The sequence below is a fragment of the Mixophyes fleayi genome, chromosome 5 (assembly GCF_038048845.1).
Source record: "Mixophyes fleayi isolate aMixFle1 chromosome 5, aMixFle1.hap1, whole genome shotgun sequence".
Lineage (NCBI taxonomy): Eukaryota > Metazoa > Chordata > Amphibia > Anura > Limnodynastidae > Mixophyes > Mixophyes fleayi.
This window is the reverse complement of record NC_134406.1, coordinates 274,687,030-274,707,502: the sequence shown is the minus strand read 5'-3', so window position 1 is coordinate 274,707,502 and position 20,473 is coordinate 274,687,030. Positions and strand designations below refer to the sequence as shown.

Genomic DNA, 20,473 nt, shown 5'->3' with positions numbered 1-20,473 from the left:
ACACGGCAGTTCATAGCACAGCTCTAGATGGCTCTAGTTTCGGCATTTGGGGAACTCAGGAACCCATCCACTAAATTGATCCAATCTGATTCAGAGAATATTCTACTCACAGAGCTTACATAATGTTGGGCTTGGAAAAAAGCTAGTGGAAAGGCCTCTACACATGCAAATTTGATCCTGATTCTATAAATTTTAGGGGACATTTATCAATTTTATGCATTAGATATTCAATTGTCTACATTCCTCCCACCTTCCAAATCGAGAAGGGGTAGGCTGCTGCACCATCCTGAAAAGCTGTATTTAACAATAGCAGTAAATGCACCGAATTATGTGTGTTAAGACCAGTCTTGTGATGAATGACATTTCAAACCTTCCTCGTAGTCCACAACAAGGACTATCCAGCAATTCCTGGGTGATCTCCTGATCATGCAGTTGGTGGAAACTGATTAGGTCGCTGTTCTGAAGCTAGTCCCTGAGATACAGTATCAATGAGGCATAGTTATAATTTCTAACATCTGGAAAATGTATCCCTTCGTTTGATGTACTTTGTTGTAATTTGATCAGACCATTACGTGATCTGACCATATACATTTTCAATTTATGCTGTTAATCTGCATTATATCTCTTTGGAGGAGCAGGACAGGGAGTGTTTGAAGGTAGTAAAGCAATTTAGAAAAAGTTGTCATCTTAATGAGGTGTGCTCTCCCTGTATATGACAGCATCAGACCTTTCCACCCGTCCAAGTTCCCTTTCATTCCCTTTATACAAATGGAGATGTTTAGACAATATAGGTTAGAGATAATTTTTGGTAATTGGATGCCTGATTATGTGACATGTTTGGGTGCCCAGCGGAATGTGAAGTCTTGGCCCCATTCAGGACAACCGTTCCTCTCTCCCGGGCACAGCTTCACTGGTTTATACCAATTTATAGATAGGCCTGAGATCCTTCCGAAGTATTCTATGTCATTTATTATCTCTGCTGTGAAGATACGTGGTTCCCAAATCACTCAGAAATGGTATTAGTGGAAAAATAGAAGGATATTTATTCTGCAGAACAGGATTAAATACAGCAGCTCCCCTTAACAATAGAAGGTTCAACAATTGAGGAAATCAGTTCAAATAAATCCAGTGAGATATGTTTCACAGCGAATCTCTGTCAGAGCATCACCTCTTGGCCAAAAGTCAGTCACTCTTTCTCAGCTCCCAGGCTGGCCTCTTTTATCACCTCACAATCCCACCTTGGGAACTGCCTGCCCAGGGGAGTTGCAAAACGTCTCGATTGGTGGGCTTCTCACACTATCCATTCCCCTCCCTTACCTCCCCCAGGTGTCCTGCTGGGTCCGGCTCCTGGATGTCTGTAGAGCTCACTAGTGGACAATATGGAGCAAACAGTAGAAGCAATGGTAACTTAATTCACTCAACTCCTTAGTGTTCCCTATGAAGGTGGAATTTGACCCCTGAAGTGCTTTTAAAATGAGATGTTACTTCCTGAGAACAACAGGTCTAAAAAGTACAGTCCGGGTATGGATTAGAATATGGAATTGTAACTCTGGTTCCATACACCATGCCCGTTTCTTTACACCTGCCAATGTCTGTGGGTTTCCCAAGTATAAAAGGGTGATCTGGTGACCGTGCTGGTGACCTGGCATTTAGAAAATGAGACTTAGGGCTAGATTTACTAACAGGCGTGTTTGTAAACTCGCCGACTTTCGGCGGGTTTGGCGGCGGTTTAGCCATCACCGGATTTACTAACGCTAAACCCGTCGTCCAAATGACCAGAAATGATGTTTTCAAACCCGCCTCTGTATAAAGCACCATGACGGTTTCAACAATGTTCAACATACAAACAGCCGGATTTACTATTAGGGTTTTTTTTAAAGCCGCCGGAAAACCGCCATTCAAAAGACCAAAATGAAAGCGCTGCTTGTGAGCGGCGAGATTGTTCAAACAGTGTGCTGTTAGAGGTATTTTGTCAATCAGAACAGAAGGGAAAGGGCCATTTCATGTACAAAGTTAGCTCCTTTGGGAGTGTATATGTAAAAAGGCCACAGTGTCTTGTAATTTCAGTGTACCTTTTTTTTTTTTATTGTGTTTTCCCACCATGTAATCTATTGACTGATTTCCACATGTGTTGTTTTTTATTTTTAAATTGCAACAAATCCTCAAGAATACTGGTGTTTGTCCAAAATCAGAATGCACAATATGTCATTACATAGTTATCCCTTAATAGAGTGTAAAAGCAATTCTACATTTACTAAATAAAAAATGGGTTTCTGGCTTATGACTCCTCTGCTGCATTCTCAGACATCTGCACAGCACAAATTCAATGAGCCACATACCCGCTAGTAGAGGTGTGTTATAGCGTACCTTTGTACTCTTGTAAACCAGGTTCAGGTTACTAGAATAATCTGGTGGGGTGCTATGTATGCACCTGAAAAGGGGTCTGATATTATCCTTGCTGGCTGTTTGATACATAATCTTGCATTACATCAACTTACCCCACCGATTATTGCAGTAGACAGTGAACAAGTAGGGGGTCCGTGTCCCATTTGGTGATGTGCAGAGCACACAGGGGGGAGGCACAATACAGACCGTCTCATTACAATCAGCTTTACTTTACATGTAAGTGCATACTAGGAGAAACATGTATTGATCTAAGATGTGTTGGATGTGAGTGTTTTTTTATTTTTTAGCCCAAATGTTAACTTTTAAACAGAGGACAGTGTGTGTTCCTCATGTAGTAAATGTGAACGTCCCTAGAAAGTTACAGGCACATGTCAATGTGTAAGTGAAATTAGTGCATTTTTCCCCAAACCAGTATACTCTTGTTTAATTTGATGAAAAGAAAGACTGAGAGCATTGAAATTAAACAGCATTTATTACAGTTTAACACAATAAAGGTTATTTGCCAATGCATACACATGCATGAAAAAACATTTGAAGAAATTACAAAAAACAAACACTAGCGCTGCCTTTTTGCTGGCACATCACCACCTCGGAAGCCACTCTCTCCTCTCCCTCGGCCACCCCTGGTGCGAGCACCTCTCCTTGGAGGAGTACTCTGGGCTGATCTGCTCGGCGTACTAGCGGTACTGGTGGCGGCAGAAGAAAATGGTGCCAGCAAGCGGGCAATAAGTTCCTGCTGTAGTTGCCCTGCCAGCCGGGTCACGTTCGCATTCCCCTCGCTAACGGAGGAATGTAAGGCCTCCACAGCCCCAGTCATTTGGTCCATCTGCACATTGGTTTGTTCCCAGGCATTAGCCAGACGGTTGATTGTAGCAGGGATCTGGCTATTTGTGCGGTGTAACCGCCTCAACTGGGCCGCAATTTGTGACATGTGGCGAGTTTGGCTTTGCATAAATATTGTTTGCTGCTGCTGGAAAGCACCAATAGACAGCGCCATTTCTCTGGCTGGGTCCATACTTGGAGGTGCAGGTTGCTGGTGTTCTGGTTGTTCAGCAGGGACAGGTGAAACATCCTGGAGGCCAGACACAGGGGCATCCACTCTTTCCAGGGTGATGATGGTTTGATCATCTGGCTCAGGGGACATTTGCAGGGTGAGGTGCCTGGTATGAAGACGGCCCTGTGTATGAAAAATGACGGTAAGTATATAGGATATAATATGTTTGTATATTGCATTCTGAACACTAGATAGGAAAGAATAATCTTTTGCAACTACAGATTGTTTCACAATGTTTGCATTCCTGATTTCTTGTCCTATGCTACCTGCTTAAGGATGCACTTATTATCCTTTTAATACCCATTATCATTTGGACTATGTATGGTTGAGGGGGCTAAATAAGCAAAGTATTTTTAACCTATAAATATGAAAATTTAGTCATCCAAATGCTGCTAGACCGTGCTTTGGGGTAAACTACTACTATTTTAGTACTCCCTCTGTGTAGTACATGCTGGGGTATTTTGACTAAACTGCGTGCTTTACAAAGTGGACATGTTGCCCATAGCAACCAATCAGATTTTAGCTGTCATTTTGTGGAATGCAATAAATAAAGTAAAGGTATATTCTGAATGGTTGCTATAGGCAACATCTCAGTTTAGTAAATGTAGCCCTAAGTTCACATTGCAACCCATAAAAAAAAAAAAAAAAATTACATTGACAGCAACATTTGCACAGAAAATCAATTAACTCCATTATTTCTCTCCTAAACATAAATCACGCACCTGCTTGCTCGTCTGTGCCCGAATCTCTCGCTGAAGGTGGAGGTGTAGGTCTCGGACTGGGACTGAACTGCGGTCCTGGCGATTCTGGATGTAACAGAAAAAGCATACAATGTATTTGCAGCAAAAAACATTTTAAAAATATACAGTTTTTTTAAAAAAATTGTTTGCGAATAAAAAAACTGTTTTTTTTTAAAAAAAAAAAAAGTACTTTACAAACTAATAGAGTAAAAAATACACTTTTAAAAACTAAAAAAATTTGTTAAAAAAAAAAAGTTTAAAAAGAAAAAAGCATTTAAAATACTGTTAGGGTAAAAAAACCAAATAACTCACCAACTACTTGGCCAAAAGAGGGCGAATCGGTGTCCTGCACATTTTTGCCCTCTACAATCTCAGCCGGCATTATCTGGTGTACTCTACACGAAGTGGGGGGCCACCACCCGTGCGCCTTGTAGACCTCCTTTCCTGGGCCATTTTTTCCTTCAGCCTTCTCTTAATGTCCGAGAAGCGCTTGCGGCAGCACGCCACTGTCCGCTTCATCATCATCATCATCATCATTATCATTTATTTATATAGCGCCACTAATTCCGCAGCGCTGTACAGAGAACTCATTCACATCAGTCCCTGCCCCATTGGAGCTTACAGTCTAAATTCCCTAATATAGACTCACACACACACAGACAGACAAAGAGGGAGATAGACAGACAGAGACTAGGGTCAATTTTTAATAGCAGCCAATTAACCTAGCAGTATGTTTTTGGAGTGTGGGAGGAAACCAGAGCACCCGGAGAAAACCCACGCAAACACAGGGAGAACATACAAACTCCACACAGATAAGGCCATGGTCGGGAATCGAACTCATGATCCCAGTGGTGTAAGGTAGAAGTGCTAACCACTAGGCCACTGTGTCGCTTCAGTGGGCCCACCGCGTTCACGGCATCACAGACACGCCCCCACAATTGGTGACGCCGCCTTAGACGAGTCCGGGCTGCCAGGTTGCCTAGGATGACCTCATAGCAGGGAATAATATTGTGCACCAGCACACAATTCTCATCATGTGAGAAACGCACATTCCTCCCTGTCTTTGTCTTCCTGCCCTGTCCTGTCTCTTCAAACTCTCCCTCTCCCTCCTCTGACCCCTCAACCTCCATCTCCCTCTCCTCAGCCTGTTCTCCCCTCCTATCTCTGGACATTTTAACACAGAAAAACACAAACCACTGAAGGACTGACAAACACAAAGGACAAACTAGACTACCTACAGACACACTCTCAACACAGTCACACACAAGTAACACAGACAAAGGACAAGTCTAATACAAAAAATACAAGACAGAAAATAAAAGAGAAAATAAATGTACAAAACAGAAAAATACCACAGGACTACTCACACTTCAAACAGATATCGCTCCACCAATCCACCAAACTCCAACTCTCACCAACTCTCAGCAAACCACAATCCTCCAAACTCCTCTCACAAAACTCCTCTAAACCCTATCAGAGAAAAAAGTGTCAGGCCAGTGGTTTATATAGGGCTTGTGATGTCAAATCTCCTGACTTTGAAAATAGCCAATAGTAACAGGTCAGGAGACAGGTGTAATTTTCAAAAAAACCGCCTTTACACGAAAGCGCCGTCATTTAAAGCAAAAGCGCCATGTTCTATTCAAAGCCGCCGGCGGCTTTGAGCATTACATCCCGCCGTTACATCGCCGGCAGCTTCAAATTGAAGATGGAATGCGCCCATTCGTAAATCCGGCTGTTTGCAATGCAAACCCGCTGGAAAACCGCCGCGATGCATGGCGGCTTCAAGCCGCAAGCCGCCATGCATCACGCCTGTTAGTAAATCTAACCCATAGCCTTGTGAGGGTCTGTAAAAATCACAGTGTGACTATTGTCCTCTACTCTCAATTTAGCTGGATATAAGAGAGCAAATCGTTTATGTGCAACACTAAGTGGCGACAGACTGGGGAGAATTCCTTACGTTTTTGGGATACTGATGCTGAGAAGTCTTTGAAGACCAATATTTTCTGACCTTCTAATAGCAGTGGGGGCAGTTCCTTTGTTTAGCCCTATAATCTAGGACTCTTGCAATGCCCGGCCTAAGGCGGTTGGCATCTCCTTGCCTCACTGGACCTAATCTATGGACACGTTCAATGTGTACTTGATCACCATCAATAGGCAAACCCAGAACTGCAGATAGTGCAGAGCTCAGACATTCAGACAATTGAGGGTTTTCATCTGATTCGGGAATTCCTAAGAGTCGTAAGTTATTTCTTCTACTTCCTCTATCTTCTCTGACATGGCTTGTAGGGCCCTCGATTAAGAGTCAATCAGGGCTTGGTAAGAATGTTTAGAGTCTTCAACATCACTCGTGCATTAGAATTGTGTGAACAAATGTGGGAACTAAGCTATGGACTGCGCTCCTATGAAATGACTGCTGTGCTTTTCTAAAAGGAATGTACACGTCCCTAAACAAATATTATCGTGAAAAAAAGATAGAATTTCTATCGCTACTTGTGTTGTGAACATAAACAATCATACAAAATATCTAAAGAACCAAAATACTTCTATGATATATGAAGTCCTCAAATTCTTCTTCAATCAGCAATGATGGTATTTCAAATAGAGCTTTCTTTGCCAATAAATACCATATACAAAAACAAATAAAAAAATAGCATGATTCTGTATAAATAATCTCTTAAAGCTCAGTGATTTTCTGCATATTATGTAATAAAAAACAACTCTCTCAGTGAGCTGCTTTTCTTGATTATCCCCTGTATGGAGTGCACTTACTAAACAAACATGTGAGCAGTGCCTTGTATAAACATGTGGATGGATTCTGCTGGTATCTTCTGCCTTCACCACACCTCACCCATTTGTACTTCATTTTTATTTTTTATGTTTATTGTGTTACAACCGATATGAATGCATCAGTAAACCAATAAGGAAGGAACTGCTACGTTTATATACAACGCTTTCATTCTTGCTTAACGTTTGTAAGTACAACTCAAATGAGTGATACGTGGTGAAGACAGAAGATAACAGCAGCAGTGAATTCATCCGCATGTTTAGGGACGGGGGAATTAACAAGATTGGGATGTTCAGAGTGGTAACTTTGCCACCAAAGTGGTCCCAGGATAATGGATAGGGGTCTCTAATAAAAAAAAAGGTCCCCATAAAACTCCTACACTACACTAGCTTGTGATTGGCTAGCAGTGAAGGGGAGTTCTTGCTATGATTATGTAGCAGCGTTCATAGTGAGTGGGTGAGTCTATGATTATGTAACGGGGTTCATAGTGAGTGGGTGAGTCTTTGATTATGGGAATTTGCCTGTTTTTTTTTTTCATTTGGACTCAGCAACTTCACAGATAGTTTGGCAGCTCCTTGGGAAAATAAAACACTATATAAGTGAAATTATGTCATTTTAAGAGCCCACTTGTATTAGGTGACCGCTCAGGTTTGTGTAATTGTAGCATCATCTCTGGCTATTATAAATAATGATATACTTAGAGTGTCGGACATAGCAGAGTGTGGCAGAAAATTAAATACTGTGCATACAATCCCAATGCCCAACATATCTTATTCAATGGCCAAAATAACATCTCCATGCCCGCAATCTACAGCATGTAACCACCATATACAGCCCTGTAGTAATATACTCAACAGTATGTTATATGCCAAGTGATAGTCCCAAAAAGATGTAATTTATTAAACAACATGTTATACATCATGTAACAAGACAAGAAAATGAAATACATGAAACAATAGGCAAAGCCTGGTGTAATATGTCACACGAGATGTAAAATATCAACATACCCGGCTAGATGTAACATGCCATTTAAAATACGCAGTTATGTGCCCAGTAGTATGCCAAGTAATATGTCCAGAAATGTGCCCAGCAAGATACTTAGTAGTGTGCCCAGCAAGATGACATATGGTATTGCCCAGTTATATGCCCATATGTCTAACAATGATGGGAGGATGCCAGCGGCCTCATATTGCCCACAAGTTGCCATAACTCTAGTGTTATCTCCGTGGCATGTTCTACAGCACTGCCGTGGCAGGGCATCTTACTAGATAAAGGATGGGCTCTACCCCAAGACAGAGGTCAGGAAAACAAAGACATTTTTTAAATGTGAAAACTGATGTCCATATGCAAACACTATTCCCACCACTGGTATATTAAATATTGGAATAACGCACAAAATGGCTGCCTCCACCGTCTGTAGACACCGCGAAAGAAGAAACAATTGGTTTCATTATTTATGTAACAGTCTGCAAATCCAATAACAAACAGGGAACATATTTAATTTTATTGGTTTATGTATCATTCGGTTCTTTCTCAATTAGCAGAAGATTGTCTTATAAAACATATCATTATCCACCACAAGGGGGCGCTGTGTTTACACTCGTCAAACTCTTGAGGGTTTTAAAGAAGCTGCATATATTCCAGGTCTGGTTATAATCTGAAAGAGAGAATAAAGAGATTGTAAGGTAAATTATATTTACATTATTGCCCTGACGTATATTAAATAGAACATTAAAATCTGTATTCCTGAAATTAGTCTTATTTATATGATCAATTGTACTGGAAGAGAAACATATTTTTGTTCATGACAAATCCATGTAAGGTCAAAATATCTTTCTTAAATTAGGAGATTACTTGCAGTTAATCCGGACTAATCTCTCTTCTCTTTCTACAAATGGTTTTGGTTGAACAAAAGTTAATAACACTGAGGGGGTCATGTAAAGTCGGACGTAAGTCCTACTCGGAAGCAGATAAAGTGATCTTCCTTACTGTGTATGCGCAGTAGAAACATTTACGGCTCAGTCTGAGTGTCTCCCCCTATAAAGCAGAACCAGCCCTTGTGCTGCCAGCCTAGGCTGGTACTGGTACTGGCAGAGAACACTGAGGGCTGATTCATGATCGGACGTCCGTCCATCTGTGTTGCGGATCTTGTGTGAAATAACTCTGCACATGCTCAGAAATGGACCCTACGCAAATGGACGCAATTGTACGTAATTAATATTTGAACGCCAATGAGACTGAGCACTGCCTACGGCTGGAGGGGCAGAATGGGGGAGGGGAGGGGCGGACTACGGTAGCTCATGTACAGTAAGTGAGTGTCGAGGGCGTTCGGACTCAGATGAGGATGATTCAAGTCCTGGGTTTCTGGTACGTGCGCCTGGTTTCACAGCTACAGGGCAGGTGTAAATGCCGACTGATCCTGATGACTGACTCGGCATAGGCTTTGTTTTAAACACTTCGTATGCTGCCAATAGCTGGCACAGAACATGTGTATGCAAGTAAGATAGACCATATAAAGGCAGTGTATGTACAGGATGCATTAAAAGCTTCTTTATTTATTTAATGCTAAAAAAAGTTATACAAGAAATCAATATTTGTATTAATGATTAAACTGTTAAGACTTGTTCATTTACTTTATAATATAATTTTTATACATTCTTATGTGACATTATATTGCTCATGCGCTTGTTCGTGTCCTGCACTCTGTTCTGTCCATCTACGTACACATAGTACTGTATATGCAGAACGTAGTTACACTCACATTCAAATATAAATATCTTGAGATTGTTACGAGCCGCGGCGGTGCCCAGCCGCCACAACTCTCTAACGGCATCCCGGACGTCGCTATGACGACCAGAACGTCACTTCCGGGGCTCGTCTGTGGGACAATTTATACTCTATTTTTCATTAGGCATCGCCTGGGGGTGATTATCAGAGCTAGGCTCTGATTGGCCACAGTCAGTATTTAAGGCAGGGAGGGCTTAGCCTCCCTGCCAGTTATAGCTTCCAGATTCCTGCTTGCTACCTGCCTCTGTGCTGTTGGTGGAAACCTTTTGGATTGCCTTTGCCGTGTATGACCCCTGCCTGTACCTTAGATTTGCCTCTTTGCCTGTGACCCCGACTCATCTTGCTTGTGCCTTAGACCCCGCTATATTGCTCGTGACCCTGACCTTTGGCGTGTTTCCCGACTATTCCTGCTTGCAAGTCACCCCTGACCTCGGCTTGTTCCCTGGATACGTTCTCTGCTACCTGCCATTACTCTGTATTCCTGGGTTTCCCGTAGTCGGTACACATCTCACGACCCTCTGTTTGTCTGCAGCCAGGCCTGTCCCCACCACTAGGGGCAGCAGTGAACACCAGACTTTCAGTGCAGACTCCGGGTTTTGTTGTACTGGCTGGAAGGGGTTCCTAACAGAGATACAATTGGATGTGTATACTACACGTCCATGCTCTTTTTTTAAAATGCAAGTTACGTGAGGATTTGAATCAGACCCTGAGTTGTCAGGGAGCGATGTCCCACCCAAATATGCAATATAATTGTCAGAGTATTTCAGGACATGTCAGAGCAGCAAAATAGGATTTGTAATTGGCTCATAATTGACAACTCTCATGCTTTGGGGCGATGTCTATCCCAGTAATCGGGGAGCTTTACATAGTGAGCAGAGTCTCCTGTGAATTCACCCAGACCACAATTAAACCTACATGCATTATGTTTAAGTGGAGACATAATGGGTGCAGACAAGAGGAGTGACGACCACTAAAACTGCTGCTGAGGATAGGGGGAGAGCAATCTACGTCCTGGGTGGAGTTACAGGAGGCTATAATGCATTGTCTAACAGGTCAATATAGAAGTATACTGGCTATATGGTAACATATGAGGCTGTGTATGAGGTTATATGAAAGTATACTGGCTATGTGGTGGTATATCATCATCATCATCAACATTTATTTATATAGTGCCAGCAAATTTCGTAGCGCTTTACAATTGGGAACAAACATTGATAAGACAATACTGGGTAATACAGACAGAGAGGTAAGAGAACCCTGCTCACAAGCTTTCAATCTATAGGATAATGGGAGTTTGAAACACAAGGGCATGTGCTACATCCTATTGCACACTGGACCAGCTAGAATGCAAAGGTTAAAAGTACTGAGTGAGCTGTGTGATCAGTCACACAGCAATCTTGGTCAGGGGGTTGTTGTCTTGTGTTAGCTGTGTAGAGGGTGGTAATAGCGTAACCTAGGGAGATTAAGATCGTGGTTGAGGAATATCATAAGCTTGTCTGAAGAGGTGGGTTTTCAGAGAACGCTCAAAGGTTTTGAGACTAGAGGAAAGTCTTACTGTGCAAAGGAGGGAATTCCACAAAGTGGGTGTAGCCCGAAAAAAGTCCTGTATGAGGTTATATGAAGGTATACTGATTATGTGGTGGTATATGAGGCTATTTGAAGGTATACTGGCTGTGTGATGGTATATGAGGATATATGGAGGTATACTGGTTATGTGGTGGTATATGAGGATATATGGAGGTATACTGGCTGTGTAGTGGTGTATGAGGATATATTGAGGTATACTGGTTATGTGATGGTATATGAGGATGTATGAAGGTATACTGGTTATGTGATGGTGTATGAGGATGTATGAAGGTATACTGGTTATGTGATGGTGTATGATGCAGACTATATTGGACTCTATGGATGTTTTAGAAAAGGCAGTTGCATGTGATGCACATGGTATTTCTTGCCATGTCTTACCCATTCAATATTTGTATTGTCACTGTATATCAGTTGTTGTACTTTGCGCCTGTGCTTAGTATCTACTTTAATGCTGCAATAAAACTGTTTTGACAAAGCCGTGCTGTCATGTGTGTATTTCAATCAACTTTCGTAAATGAGCCTTAATATCTTACCTGGCACGTTATCTGATCTGCGCCCTCCACAGCCAACACAATGGTGCAGCTCTGTTCCCTCTGTAAAATGCAATAAAGCAAAATTAATTTAGTGGACATAACACTAAACCCCCAACTGCACATGATCAGGATATCTGACATCTCTCCACCACTGAGGATATTTCCAAACGCTGCACAACATGGAGACGTATGAAAACAGCAGGGCTGGGAGCTGTGGAAAGATGATCAGATAATTATTTGTATCACACAAACCTCCCCCGAATTGTAGACCCAAAATGCCTAGGACTTAGACAGGGCCGCCAAGAGAAATGTTGGTCCCCGATACAGCAACTTCATGGGGCCCCCCTATAGGTGACTAGAAGGGAAACCTATGTGCACCGCAAAAGGGCTGTGACCACGCCATTGGGGGTGTGGCTGTGCGTTATTGGGGGCGTGGCTAAGAGGGGAAAAGAGCATGTCAAGGAATAATTTAATATATCCTCGTTAAGGAGATACATTAGATAATACAATCATTTGGTGCTACAGGGATCCCGTAGTCTAGGGACGGAGCAGCTTTACTTAGATATGTACCCTATGCCCACATGCTTTACACACACTTGACCCCGCTGCCCAGCACCGTTAGTCACACATGCCCCCTCTCTGCCCAGCACCTCTTCTTCTTAACTTATTCTCCACTGCACAGCACAGGAACAGGAAGATATCCAGCAACCTGCCCGCACTGAGTACCATGTGACCGCGTCAGTCACGTGACCTGGTGATGTCACAGTGACGTCTGAAGCTACCTTAGCTGAAGGGGATTTGGCCATAGACTGTTACAGCTCATAGTATACGACTTGAGAGCCTATGCAGAGATCACATGGACTGCTTGCCCGACACCCCTCCCAGGAAACAGAAGAAAACAATAGAAAAAGAAAATGTCGGTAGTCTTCAGTGCGCTCTGGTGCCCCCTGGCATACCCGGGCCCCGGTATTCAGTACCTGCTCCCCCCTCCTCTCTGCGTCCCTGCTTACAGGGTAAGGGGTGAAGCTTGGTTAGAAAGTGTCCGTGTTTGAGGGGATTTTAGGTGAATTGGTGGAGTGGTTTGTGCTGATTCTGATCTTGGTTTATTTTGTTCTGATTTTTTGAAGTATGGAGGAAGGGGAGAGGGGAGAGGGCTGTGATTTAGTGATCAGGTGACCCCTCCTCAAGAACAAGCGTCAATCCTGATATACAAATGACTGACATATAAATCTGACGCACATAGAGATGTCACTAATGTATAACCCATACACAAAAGTGGAAGCTGCTCAAATCAATTTATAGGCCATAAGAGGTGCTTGAAAGGGTGGGGTTATCCTGCAAGGAACATACACACGACATTTTTTCCCCCAGCACACTGCTATAGCCAGCAACAGATCTGCCATTTCTACTGTAGATAAAAATGCAAAAGTCTTTGTTGCACACATTTGCAAATGTATGTTTAAGCCATCCTGCCACGCCATTAGCAAAAGCGCCTTGGCGTGGCAGGATGGCTTAAACATACATTTGCAAATGTGTGCAACAAAGACTTTTGCATTTTTATCTACAGTAGAAATGGCAGATCTGTTGTTGGCTATAGCAGTGTGCTGGGGGAAAAATGTTGTGTGTAATGTATAACCCAGTTATAGGAGGACGTCCAGGAAACATCAGCTTCATGATACAAAGGTACAAAACATTCTGTTTACAATAAAGAAAGAAATCTCTATGTGGGATTGGAAGGGACTGAGACTTTATACTAAGTCTATCACTAATACATAACCCACTTCATGAGAATGATTCATATCTTATTTACCTTCTCCTACAGGTTATGAAGTAATACTCACCCCAACGCGTCGATAACCACATTTTTCTAAATTACTTGGATTTTTGGGGCACACAGTCTCTTTTATTCTTTGATGCCATGTCCGAGAATTGTCCTCCTAAAAAGAGAGTATTTGTAAAATGTAAAGAGTTGACTCTTCAAATGCAGGAATAATAATGATGTTATTGATGGTGTGCAGAGATCACTGAATTTCCTGTGTTTGTTTCATGATAATCAATTAATGGTGGAAATGAAATAAAACAATAAAACCTCTGTATACTGTGCAAATTTGTACAATTTGTTATTTTAATTTGACCTTTTTATGTGATTTTCAGTTCAATTATGACACGTTAAAGACAATTTTAATTTCAATGATTTTTCTGGCTTCCCCAAACTAAATAATCTACTTTGAAAAGCTAAAATTTGTACAATCTGGAACATACTTGCCAACTCTCCCGGAATGTCCAGGAGACTCCCGCATTTCGTGAGAGTCTCACGGACTCCCGGGAGAGTGTGGCAGTCTCCCGCATCTGACAGAATTCTGCCCACTTCCTAGTGAAGTGGGCAGAATTAGGTCCAAAACGCTGCGATTCACTGGGAATCGCAGCATTTGGCCCCTCCCCCGTTGTCAAATGATGCATTTGCGTCATTATGTCATGGGGGCGGGTCCAAAATGAAGTGAATTTTGGAGCCCCACCCCCATCACGCCCACTGCTCCCGTAAGCCAACTTTAGCAAGTTGGCAAGTATGATCTGGAATATTGTCATATAATGTTTCTTCAATGTGAGGTATGTGGTATTGTACAGGGACCTCTCTATACATTCTGTCACTACAGGGAAATTGCTTTGCATGTCTTTGCTGTTGGAGAATGAGTCGGTGACCAGTATAAGTACTTAATTTTTTTATCGACCTTTCAATGTTGCCTGAAATGTAACTTTTCCTATATAGTCGCTTGACCTGGCAGCACTGAATGCAGAAAATACAGCTGTCTTAGTACTGAACAGCACCGTATCATGTTACATATACAGAGATACTAAAAAAAATGGACATGATGATCTACAATAATAATACATTTTACAAGATTCACATATATTTGTAAACATACCTATAGAACCTAACATTTAGGGAGCTGTATGTAGTATTTTCTCTATCTATTTGCAAACTATAGTTTGTTCTTTCTCAGCTATTTTCCATTTTAGCTTCTGAGTGGCATTTACAGTAACGTTCATTAGACAGGAAGTCTGCTGTGCACAGGAGAAAACATTCCCTCATATATAAGTGTTATGTTAGTACTGAGTTGTCCTGTTAGAGAGGTCGGTTTCGAGCTTTGTAAAGCACTAGGTGTGTGACAGCTTTGCTGTAATATATAATATAATATATACTATATAATAATATATATTTAGCACACGAAAGATTAAACAGGAAGGGAACGGATACTGTACCTCACCGAGTGTAGCATCATTCAAGGGTTTATAGAAATATGGGCCCTTGTTCTCCGTATTGAAACGTTTCACGGCCTCTAGTATCCGTATTATATCCTGGATGTCACGTTGTGGAGACTGGGAGAGACCGATGTCCAACGTGACTGCAGAGAGTACGAGCAGAGACAGCCACCAGCTCCTCATCTTGTGCTCTGTTAGATGAATCCTCCTGTCTCAGACTCTGCTCTCCTCCTTTTATTCCCTCTCCTACTTCCTCCTTTTATAAGATCAGGTTTTGCTGGATGTGATTTCCTGTAGTAACTTTGATTTGCTCCTTTACTTCCACTTTATTATTACAAACTGAGCTTATAAAATATGTTTCTAATAGAATTCTCTGGAAGTTAGATGTAAATCTAGTGAGGGAACATTCCTGACCACAATGCTGACTCGTTTATTTTGTAAATAAATGTTGTGTTGTCTGTTACTAGGGATTTTCGAAAGAAGGAAAGTTCATAGGATAATATTGATCCGGGGAAATGCCTGTGATTTATGATTTCTATTTCATCACTGAGGTTGAGGAGTAATCAGACACAGTGTATGTGTTTTACCCCTAATGAGAGGGAGTTTGCTATGTTAGTACATACAGGGGCATATTCAATTATCGGCGGAAACGCAGAAAATCTTGCGTTCCGCGCACTATTACCGTTATTACGGTAGTTTTTTCGCTGGAAATCCAGCTAGCTATTACCATAATAACGGTAATAGTTTTAACGCGGCGGGATATTCAAAGAATTGAATATACCCCACAGGGGCATATTCAATTAACTTTCCGGTTCGCGGAAACCGGCGCAGTATTGCCGGTAATACGGTACCGCAATAACGCGGATTTTCATACGCAACCCTATGGGCTGCGAACGAAAATCCACGTTATTGCGGTACCGCGGATTGACTTCGCGGCCCGTTCCGGCACGATCCCGCGAACCGGAAAGCTAATTGAATATGGCCCACAGAGTAAGATCAGGTAGTGAGTGGTACATCAGACATACACAAAGGGGGGGAAACCTCATGGTTACGGTCTTCCCACCTTTTCCCGAGGTCTCAATGCAAATCCTCCACCCAAGTCTTCTTGTCCCTTCAGGCCGTAGATCCTAGCAGGGTCCACCAGGGGTTACAGGTAAGCAGGATAAACCAATTGGTACCTTTATTTAATGGCGATGTAACCTAATGGTCTGCAGCCTGACAAACAGTGAGTGGTGTACACCAAGTTTAATCTGTGATATAATGGAAAAGATGCAGAATATTGTAACCACAAGATGTTAAATGGATAATAATAAGATGCAAAACATTTGAAGAGAAGAGAATCTGAACAGTAATACATAGTAGTAACACTTGAAGACAATAAGGCAAAAATGTAATATGTGGATGCAATTTACATGAGCAATTTCAGTACAAAACAATAGCAATGTTGTTAAGACACTTTAAATGACTCTTTAGCAGTGCAATAGACCATACTTGCCAACTCTCCCGGGATGTCCGGGAGACTCCTGCATTTCTCGTGAGTCTCCCGGACTCCCGGGAGAGTGTGGCAATCTCCCTGATGTGCCCACTTCCTAGTGAAATGGTCAGAATTCGGTTCAAACCCCGGGAATCGCAGCATTTGGCCCCGCCCCTGATGTAAAATGACGCGGTTTGCATCATTATGCCATGGGGGTGGGGCCAAAATGACGCGATTTTGGAGCCCCGCCCCCTGCATGCCCACCTCCCCCCCGGCAGCTCCCGGAAGCCAAATCTAAAATGTTGGCAAGTATGCAATAGACTCGGCTCTGAATAAGAATAATGAGGCAGTATTTCAATATAACATCACTTAATGAGTCTGCACAAATCACGGGCAGGCTCTATAGCAAAGTAAGGTTACCCTCTGAATTTACCTGTGGGCGCACACCCTAAGACAATAAATTAATCACAGGAGAAATATAAAATGAAACAGAGAAGCTAATACTAATGACCAGTGTTCTGGACCAGAGGTGGGCTTAAATACAAAGATATTATATTACAACTTGTGGCTAGTATCAACTCTGAAGAATGTCAGTGTGATTGAGGATAACTAGCAAGACAAGTATAATGGGAGTTGTAGTCTCAATACTATTATTATGAAGAGGATAGTGTGTCTGGTGATACATCCAGTCCTAGGCTAACTCGAGATTCATTGCACACAAAAATATACTGTCCTATAACAGGTGTAGATAAGTGCAATGGAAAATGGGTGTCATAGGCCCCTGGGTAATAGGCACTATTATATGTAAGAGGCCCCAGCGGTGTAGGGTGATGGAAGGTTGTACTTCTGCATCAGACAGGCAAATGGCTTTAGGTGTACTGCAGAGCAGAATGAGGTCTACTACTCACACATGCAGTGGACACTGAGCAGTGCTGGTGACTCTCCTCACAAAAGAACAATATATGGTAGCAACAATAGCATCAGATAGAACATGGAATAATGGCATAGATAGGAGAAGCAGCAGACAACTGGATCACTCTAACCAGTTCCCCAGATTCCTGGTCTAGACCCCCTCTGTTCCTCTGGTTTGGACATGGATTCTATGTGTTCTGGGCTATTACAGTACTCCCTGTTTCTCAGGGCTAGATTTGGATTCACTCTACTCTCCTGTCAGTTTGTAGAGCACCCCCTGCATCCTACTCACTGGCTGTGATAGTCTCCCACTGGAACTGACAATTCCCACTGATAGTCTGACAGCTAGCTTTAGCAATCTTGCAACTCTTCCTGATAGATTGCCAGCTTCATCATCATCATCATCATCATTTATTTATATAGCGCCACTAATTCCGCAGCGCTGTACAGAGAACTCATTCACATCAGTCCCTGCCCCATTGGAGCTTACAGTCTAAATTCCCTAATATATACACACACTCACACAAAGACAGACAGAGAGGGAGACAGACAGAGACTAGGGTCAATTTTTGATTGCAGCCAATTAACCTACCAGTATGTTTTTGGAGTGTGGGAGGAAACCGGAGCACCCGGAGGAAACCCACGCAAACACAGGGAGAACATACAAACTCCACACAGATAAGGCCATGGTCGGGAATCGAACTCATGACCCCAGTGCTGTGAGGCAGATGTGCTAACCACTAGGCCACTGTGCTGCCACACAGCTTTGGTGAATTAACTGGCAGCCTTGTCTCTAAGGTTAGCTGTTCTCTGTTAAAAGTGCAGCTTGCTCTATGAGACAGCTCTGTTTCAGGGATGTTTGGCCCTTTTCCTCTCCTACAGTCTGTAAGTAGCATGTGCTCCCTTTGCTCCACTGCCTGTCTGAATCCTCTTGTCACCACAGTGTAATCTGCACCACACGTATACTTTTTGTCGACTAGTCTCAACTGTATCCAAAAAAACCCCCAAACTGACACATAAGTGAGTCTGTGGACAAGAGATACCAACCGAAATGGCATCCATAACCTGCTGCATAAACACACTAGTACAAAACATGTCACTATATAATGCTCCCACTGACATCCATTCTAAAAGAATCCAAAAGAGAACACAGGAATCCCCTCAGGAGGAAAATGCCAAAAGCTTCATGCATCAGCAACTCACCCATAATAAAGATGCCGATCTCATACCCACAAACCAACGTAACAAAACCGTAAAACAACCTTCAGCATAGTGGGATCTATTCTCCACCCGCTGCCATTTCACAAAACACCATTACAATTGTCACCAGACCCTAAGCATGAACTAGCTGATACTAACGCTCCTGTATTTCATAGGACATAACATTATCACCCTAAGGTAATAGCAATGCTCCACTCACATAGATTTTTCCCATACATACATACAAGGTCCACACTTCCACCACAGCCCCTTTGGTCAAAAAACATTAAATAGATTATCCATAATAATTGTATTCCTGGGGATGGTCGGATGTTTATATACTGTGCAGTCTAAAAATTTACAGGAGGAGAAATACATTGCAGGTTAGTAATGAATAAACCAAAGTAACTTAGGGCTGTAGGGCCATGTAGGGGTAGAATCTGGTACCAGTAGAAGACCGGACCATGGCTGGAGGTCTAAAGTAGTAGTGAGCGGTTTTATTCCATGATGCAGTCAAGTTGCCTAATTCTTCCCTCCAGCCCGCTCCTCATAACATAACATAACATAACATAACATAACATAACATAACATAACATAGCTGTATGAAGGAGAGGATTAACCACTCAATACCTAGAAAGAATGACTTGCTCAATCATAGTCTGCAGAAGTGAAAATTGTTTGTATGAGGAATTCTTAACATAATTTGCTGAGTATAAGTTATAACTTCCAGTTCCACTGACCTCCCTCACCCCTGTGCATGCCAAGAATCTAATGCTTCAAAATCCCATTCCTAGAAATTTTGTGGGCCCCTTTAAAATGTTACCATGGACCCCAAAACATCTAACTATGCCTAAGTGTATAATTATTATTATTATTATTATTATTATTATTATTATTATTATCATTAACCTTTATTTATAGGGCGCAGTGCTGTAGAAATGGCAAACAACAAGACAGTACATGGTATAACAGTACAATACAGTAACCAAATAACACTACAACTCTCAGCACAGCTCCTGATAGCCTGGATGGGTAATGGGGTGCTATATATGTGATAAGACATTTATTAAGTGAAAGGCAAACTTGGATTCCGCCCCCTGCCACAGTCCTGTACAGACTCTGACTCATGATTGTTCATGGCAGAGCCTCGGTGTCCTACATGGGGAGGAGAGAGATGGGAAAGGATTTAAGCAATTCTTGACGGGGTTTGTGTGTCTTGCAAGCAAAGGATAGAGGGGAAGAAGCCATCAGGGAACTTGACATCATCATCGGCCATCACCAAGAGGAAAATCCAGCAGAAGCCAAGAGCTCAGACGCCTGGATCACCCGTCCAATGGGAAGAAAATAAATTAATGTTTATTATAACAGTTAAGAAGCTCCAGAGCTACCAATATTACTTTGAAATATAGGCTTTCATAGTTGCCAACATTTTAGTATAGGGATAATCATCTATTTACATAGCGCCACTAATTCCTCAGCTCTATACAGAGAATGAACTCACATCAATCTCTGCCCCATTGTAGTTTACAGTCTAAATTCCCTAACATACTGTGAAGATACCGGGTTTTCTGGCCCAATTCTACCCACTTGGCGCTGGCTAGCTATACAGCCATCCTTTTTTCAGCGATCTCCACCGCGCTGCACTTCCGGGTAGTCCCGGTGGCGGTCACATGACCTAGGGGTGGGGAATTCAAATATCTAATTCAGGCTGCTCTGACACACTATCTATGTCAG

General features: G+C 42.3%; 1 long non-coding RNA gene across 1 annotated transcript; it reads right to left on the bottom strand.

The window, feature by feature from the left end:
- Positions 1–7,858: 7,858 nt before the first annotated feature.
- On the bottom strand, positions 7,859–13,852 carry LOC142159350 (uncharacterized). Its single transcript, XR_012692939.1, has 3 exons — positions 13,734–13,852; positions 11,893–11,952; positions 7,859–8,642 (listed from the first exon to the last, which is right to left on the bottom strand). It is a non-coding gene; the product is annotated as an uncharacterized LOC142159350 (long non-coding RNA).
- Positions 13,853–20,473: the final 6,621 nt, after the last annotated feature.